Source organism: Vipera berus, assembly GCF_964194415.1.
Source record: "Vipera berus genome assembly, chromosome: 9".
Lineage (NCBI taxonomy): Eukaryota > Metazoa > Chordata > Lepidosauria > Squamata > Viperidae > Vipera > Vipera berus.
Window position 1 is genome coordinate 14,268,918 of NC_138212.1, and position 7,467 is coordinate 14,276,384.

Here is a 7,467-nt window from a genome sequence, read left to right on the forward strand (position 1 = left end):
CCACTTCTCTCGCTCTTGAAAGAGAGAGGTTTTTTATAAAAAAAAACCAACACCTGGACCTGAAATATTCTTTAGTTTCGGGGGGGGGGACAATTTGCCCTCTTTATCTGAAGCCCTCCTTCGCCAGCCCTCAAATGCGGATAAGAAGAGACTGGACAGCCATTTGCCTGAAATGGTATAGGGTTTCCTGCCTGAGCAGGGGGTTCGACTAGATGACCTCCAAGGTCCCTTCCAACTTATATTATTATTATTATTATTATTATTATTATTATTATTATTATTATTATTATTATTATTATTATTATTATTATTATTATTATTATTATTATTATTATTATTATTATTATTATTTCAGGCCACTCAGGCGATGCTCCTGCTCTAATTTCCCAAAACAGGCCCCCTCCTCTCCCCTTCCCCCCGCCCCCGCGCACCTCTGCACGCACCTTGCTGGGTTACGGTCGGGAAAAGGAGGAAAAAACACAAACAAAACTAGTGGCTCAACTTCGCTCGCTGCCTTAAAGGCACAGGGCCATTCATCGCCCGGAGGTTCGGCAAAGACGGGCTGCGATGATCCTAAGCGCGCTTCGCCAGGGAGAGAAATTCCCCGGGGGGAGCAGAAAGACGCTTCTCAGATAGTCGGGGGTCGGGGGTCTCTCGCCCCCCCTTCCGATTGGGATCTTCCGATTGGGATCTTCTTCAAGGCAGTTTTCATTATCTTCCCAGGAGTTGAGCTTTTAGTAAATCTGGGCTAGTTCTGCGGCCAGAAGTGATAGAATTGGTGTTATATTTTCCATTTTTAAAAAAAAATAAAAATAAAAATCATGCACACACACATGCATACTGAGAGAGGATTATACAAATTGTAAGTAATTATGCATGCGTGTGTAAATGCACACGTTCCTATCGTTCCAAAAAAATCCAGTTACTGCATCCTGTTGCAAAATGTGGTCTAAATCCTCAAGCAGATTTGATGCAGTATATAAAAGGAATTTCCTTTCCTCAGTCAATCAATTGCTACCAAACCTCAAAGGAGGAAAAAAAACAGCCCAGATGATTCCAGTTTGTCAGTCCTTTCAGATGAGGAAACTGGTTCTCCCAAGTTTGACTGGCAGTATAATTTATTGATTTAGGCTATAGTAACAGAATCTTAAAAGCCTGATTGTGTTTTTCCTTCTCTCCCTTTAATCTCCTAGGGAATGAAGGTGGAGCCATTCTGAGCTCCTTCCTAATGTTTGATTTGTTTCCCAGGATTAGAGCATGTTTTTATACATGTTGTTGCAACCACCTCTGTTTAATTTCTCCAAGGTCATCTCTGTGGCTCTCTGCAAATCTGCTGACGTCCTCATTCCTTCTTTGGGATTGGGCTGCAAAAATTGAGATAAAGAGAGCCAGGTTGATGTACAGTTGTGATTTAAGGTACCAGGATAGAAACTGGGAGACTGTGAGTTCTAGTTCCAGGTTAGGAACAAAGCTACCTGGGTAACCTTGAGCCAGTTCTTTTCTCTCAGCCCCGAGAGAGAGGTAATGGCAAACCACTTCTGAAATCTTGCCAAAAAAAGTGTAGGGATTTCTCTAGGCAGTCATCAGGAGTCAACAATGACTTGAAGTCACAAATATGAACAATGCTCCTCTGGATTTCTGCAGACCAGGCTTGGTGACTTTCCTACCATGAGAGCTATGACTGCAAATATGATGCCCACCTCTGCTCTGAATCATTTATGGCAGCGGTCCCCAACCTCTGGTCCGTGGACCAGTCCTGGGCTGCAGCATGCAGGCAACTGGTCCACACAACAAGCAAAGCCCCATTCACAGGATGCAGGCAACACACAAAACCACACACCCTCTGGTCCATGGAAAAACCTCTCTCCACGGAACTGGTCCTTGGTCCTCCAAAGGTTGGGGACCTCTGATTTATGGTATCCTTTTAATGAAGTGAGTAGAGAAACATAAACGAACAAGTTTCAGATCTGAATGGCTCATTGACCCAAGAAAACTACAACCCCTTTGGTTACTCTCTTGTTAGGTTCTTCTCAAAAAATCCAACACATACACCAAGATGTCTGTATAAATATATGCATGATCACCATTTTTTTAAAAAAAGATATAATAGTACATGGAATCTTGCCACTGGAAATAATCCTCAAGTTAAAACCATCCGTTTACCAATTGTTCGAAGTTACCGCAGCAGTGAAAAAAAGTTATGGCCAGTCTTTGCACTTATGACCATTGTAGTGTCCCCACAGTCACTTGATCAAAATTTGGGTGCTGGGCAGCTGGCCTATATTTTTAATAGTTGCGATGTGGAGGAGTCATGTGATAACCATTTGCGACCTTCCCAGGGGGCTTCTTTTTTTTTTTTTTATTGAAAAGTTTTAAAATACAGTTTTCCCTTAAGAAACCCCCCTTCCCCCTCCCTGCTCCCCCCCTACCTCCCCCCAACCTCCCTCCCTCCCCCCCTCCCTCCACCCTCCCCCTCCCCCCCCCCCGACTTCCCAGAGCTAAATACAAGGTATATATATATAAAACAATCATAAACAATCATATACTAACAACTATAAGTTCTAAAATCCATCACTCTCTAGCTTATATAGGATAAGACACACCTTAACAATATTAAATATATATAAAAAACTAGAATAAAAAAACGAAAAAAAAACGAAAGAAGACTTATTCAAATGCTACGTAAAACTTCTTAACCCTATACTTGTTCTGGATAAACTCAATCCATTTTCTCCATTCCATAATATAGCGTTCTTGCGAATGATCTTTCAAATAAGCCGAAATCTTCGCCATCTCTGCCAGGTCGGAAACCTTTAAAGTCCACTCTTCTATGGTCGGCAGTTCCTCTTTCTTCCAATATTGGCCTATCAAAAGTCTTGCCGCCGTAACTAAGTTCAACATCAGCTTAGTGTCCACAACTGTAGCGTCTGCAATTATTCCCAACAAAAAAAGTTGCGGACAAAACTTTATCCTCTGTTTAAAAATCTTCTGCATATTCCACCAGACTTTTATCCAAAAAGCCTTAACCTTTTTACAAGTCCACCATATGTGGAAATACGTTGCATCTTCATCACCACACCTCCAACACTTAGGCTGATAATTCGGATACATACTTGCAAGCTTTTTAGGATCTAGATGCCATCTATAAAACATTTTGTAAAAGTTCTCTCTTAAATTTTGAGCTTGTGTAAATTTTACGTTCCTCACCCAAATCTTTTCCCACATGTCCATTGTAATAACTTCCTGGATATTTTGGGCCCATTTTATCATACAGTCCTTAACAAGCTCTGTTTCCGAATCAATCTCTATCAATGCAAGGTATATCCGTTTAATATGTGCTAACCCCTGATTTCTAATCTGCTTTATCAAATTTCCATCAGTCATTGTAAATCCATTTTTCTGGTCTTCTTTCCACCTGGCCTGTAATTGAATATATTGAAACCAAGATTGAACAACCTTCTCTTCTCGCAAGAGGCTATATGATTTCAAACACCAAACATTCCTTTCCAGGCTTAAAATTTCCTTGTACGTAGTCACATCATGTTTGAAACCAGCATGTATATTTTCTATTGCGTGTTTTGGAATTGCCCACAATGGTATCTTGCTGCTTAGCTTATGTCTATACTTCTTCCAAACTCTCAGCAATGCCTGTCTTAAAATATGCATCCTAAACACAGTATCTACCTTCTTATCATACAACAAATATGCATGCCAGCCAAACAACAAATCATGGCCCTCAAGATTTAATAACCTCAATTGCGTCAAATTAATCCAATCACTTATTCCTACTAATGCAGCAGCTTCATAATATAATTTAAGATTAGGCAGTTTAAGGCCACCTCTCTCACGAGTATCCTGCATAATCTTAAGTTTAACTCGTGGCTTTTTCCCTGCCCACACAAATTTATTGATACCTCGCTGCCATTCCTCCAGATTAGAATCTTTCTTAAGAATCGGTATCATTTGAAACAAAAATAAAAATTTGGGCAGGACATTCATTTTCACTGCTGCAATCCGTCCCAGCAAAGACAATTGCAATTTTTGCCAACTCTCCAATTCCTTTTGAATTTTCCCCCATAGTTTTTCATAATTATTTTTATATAGCTTTGTATTAGAGGGCGACAAAATCACCCCCAGATATTTAACCCTTTTAACAATCTCAAATCCAGTTAATCCTTCTAAGAGAGCCTTCTGTGAAACTGTCATATTTCTAGCCAAAATTTTAGTTTTCTGTATATTTACTTTAAATCCAGAAACCTTCCCATATTGTGTTATTATCTCCATCAGGTCCACAACAGAGTTCTCTGGCTGGGTCACTGTAACAACCAGATCATCTGCAAATGCTCTCAATCTATAGTCCTGATCCCCAACTTGTATCCCTTTAATTTTTTCCGAGTTCCGAATCTTAACCAATAGTATCTCTAATGTTAACACAAATAACAAGGGCGATAACGGACACCCTTGCCTTGTGCCCTTCTCAATATTACATGCTACTGTCAGGCTATTGTTAACTATGATTCGGGCAGTTTGTTTTTGATATAATGCCCTAATCGGCTGTAAAAATTTTTCCCCAAAATCCATTTTATCTAAAACTTTCAACAAAAATTGCCAATTCAATTGATCAAAGGCCTTTTCAGCATCTAAAAAAATTAGCGCTGCAGAGATCTGGTTGTGCCTTTCCAAAAACTCTAACACATCAACTATATGTCTCACATTATTTTTCATTTGCCTACCACTAATAAACCCCGTTTGATCCCCATGAATCACCTGTTGCAGAACCCTCATCAGTCTATTAGCCAAAACCTTAGCAAATATCTTATAATCTGTATTTAAAAGCGATATCGGTCTGTAATTTTTAACTAAAGTAGCATCCTGGTCTTCCTTCGGAATCAAAGAGATAAAAGCTGTTCTCCAAGACGGAGGCACCTTTCCCCCCCTCTGGATTGTCTGGAACAGTTCCTTTAACGGTTTTATCATCTCTAATTGTAAGTTTTTATAATAGGCCGCAGTCAAGCCATCCGTGCCTGGTGCTTTATCCACCTTCAGTTCCTTAATAGCTATAAAAATTTCTTCTTCTGTAATCAGTTGATTAATCCCCTCTTTTTGTACTTGCGTAAGAACCGGGATGCTAGCCTTCTCCAAATACTTATCAATATCTTTTGCATTAATGTCCTCTTTAGTATATAATTTCGAGTAAAAATCCACAAAGGCATCCTTAATAAGATTCTGTTGATACACAACCCTTCCTTTATACTCAATCTTATCTATATTAGATGCCCTTTGTTTTTTCCTCAGTCTATAAGCTAACCATCTGCCTGGTTTATTAGCATTGCAGAAAGTATTATGCCTAGCAAACCGCAGATTGGTCGCCACTTGATCAGCCATTAATTTATCAAATTGTCCTCTTAACAATCTAATAGCCTCCTTGATCTTCACATCCTCTGGGTTCAAAATCAAAGCCTTTTCTTTTTCCTTTATTTCATTCTCCAGTTCTTTCCTTCTAGTTTCCACTGCACGTCTATGTCTATTATTCATATATATCAACACCCCTCTCATATAGGCCTTGCTAGCATCCCAAACCATATCCATAGAGGTACCCTTATTCATATTAATCTCAAAAAAATCCTTCATCCGCTGTTTGCATTCTTCCACATTTCTCTGATTTCTAAACAAATTCTCATTTACGCGCCATGAGCGCCTATCTCCTTTTTCCTTATCAATCTCCAACCACACTGGACTGTGATCGGAGATAGTTCTTGCGCAGATCTTCACCTTTTTAGTTCTCAAAATAAAATCATTAGTCAACAAAATAAAGTCGATCCTCGAAAAAGATTGGTGTCTATCAGAATAAAAAGTATAATCCTTCTCCTGCAGATGTCTCTCACGCCAAATATCTCGCAATTCCAGGTCATCCTTCATTTCAAAAAAAGATTTAGGCAGTCTAGCGTGACTTGGAATGCGCTTAAAGGCTCCAGCCTTATCCAACTGTACATCCATAACTCCATTCCAGTCCCCCATAAAAATAAAGGATTTATAATCCAACTGGGTAAGCTTTGTATGAAGTAAACTAAAAAAGTCAGCTTGTTGTTGATTCGGTGCATATAATCCAACTAAAAGCGTCTTTTTACCTGCTAACAACAGCTCGATCATAACATATCTTCCATGCTTATCTGCTTCGATTAGATCCGCTGTTAAGGCACTTTTGACATAAACAGCCACTCCATTTTTCTTATTCTCTGCAGAAGCAACAAATTGCGTACCCAGCCTCGAGTTCAATAAGTACTTTTGATCCAAAACTCTAATATGCGTTTCTTGCAGGCATATAACATCTATCTTAAATTGTTTTAAATATTGAAAAACTTTCTTCCTCTTCTGCGGTGAGTTTAGTCCATTAACATTCCAGGTTAAAAATTTAGTTGCCATGTATATCCTCGAAAAGCTCTTGGACCACAGCTTTGATAGGACTAGCTTCCTTAGGCCGTGCTCCTCCCACAGCTTGGCTATGAATGCGTTGTGAAGAATCTGAAGGCTTTTGCTGATCTTGTTCTTTTATTTTCTTTGCTCGTTTTAAAGCAGCACGTGTCACTCTTTGCTCTCTAGGATCATCCAAAGAAATTATAGCTTGATCTCCTCCAGCACCAATTTCCTCTGTTTCCTCCTCTTGTTGTTCTTCTTCTCCAGATCCCTTTCCAGCTTCCAGAAGCGTTAATGGGGTTGCTTTTAAGACATTATTGTAGAAATCACGCGCTTGTTTCACAGTAATCAACCTGTACCTTTTACCTTCATACATCACCATCAGCCCATCTGGAATCTCCCATCTGAACCTTATATCTCTTTGCTTAAGCTCTTGCACAAGAAATGTATAGTCCTTTCTTCCCCTTAAAATCCTTGGAGGAATTTCCTTTAAAACCAAGACTTCTTGTTCAGCAATCACGACCTTAGCATCATAGGCAGCTTGTATAACTTGATCTCTAATTTCTCTTTTTGCAAAATAAACCACCACATCTCTAGGCAATTTTCTCTGTCTAGCAATCCATGAATTCACCCGAAACACTTTGTCCATAGCTGCTCTTATTTCAGATGCTGGCTGGTTCAATACCCCTTCGAGAGCCTCAGAGATCAGCTGCTTTAAATCTTCTTTAACATTCTCTTTTAAACCTCTAATTCTGACAGCAAACTGCATCTGGTAATATTGGGTAAGGCTTAACTCCCTTTCCAATTTGCCTCTTACATTTTCATTCTCCCGTGCTTTTACTTCTAATATAGCATTCCTTTGAGCCAAATCATCCACTTTTTCATCTAAATCTTCCACACATTCCGCCACTTTATGCACTGAAGTCAAAATGTCTACCCTCATCACGCTATACTTCTGTTCCATCCTCTCTTCCATTCTTTCCTCGAATTTCTCCAATTTCTCCTCCATCTGTGCAAATTTATCAGCAATTGATTGATTAATTGATTCCAAAA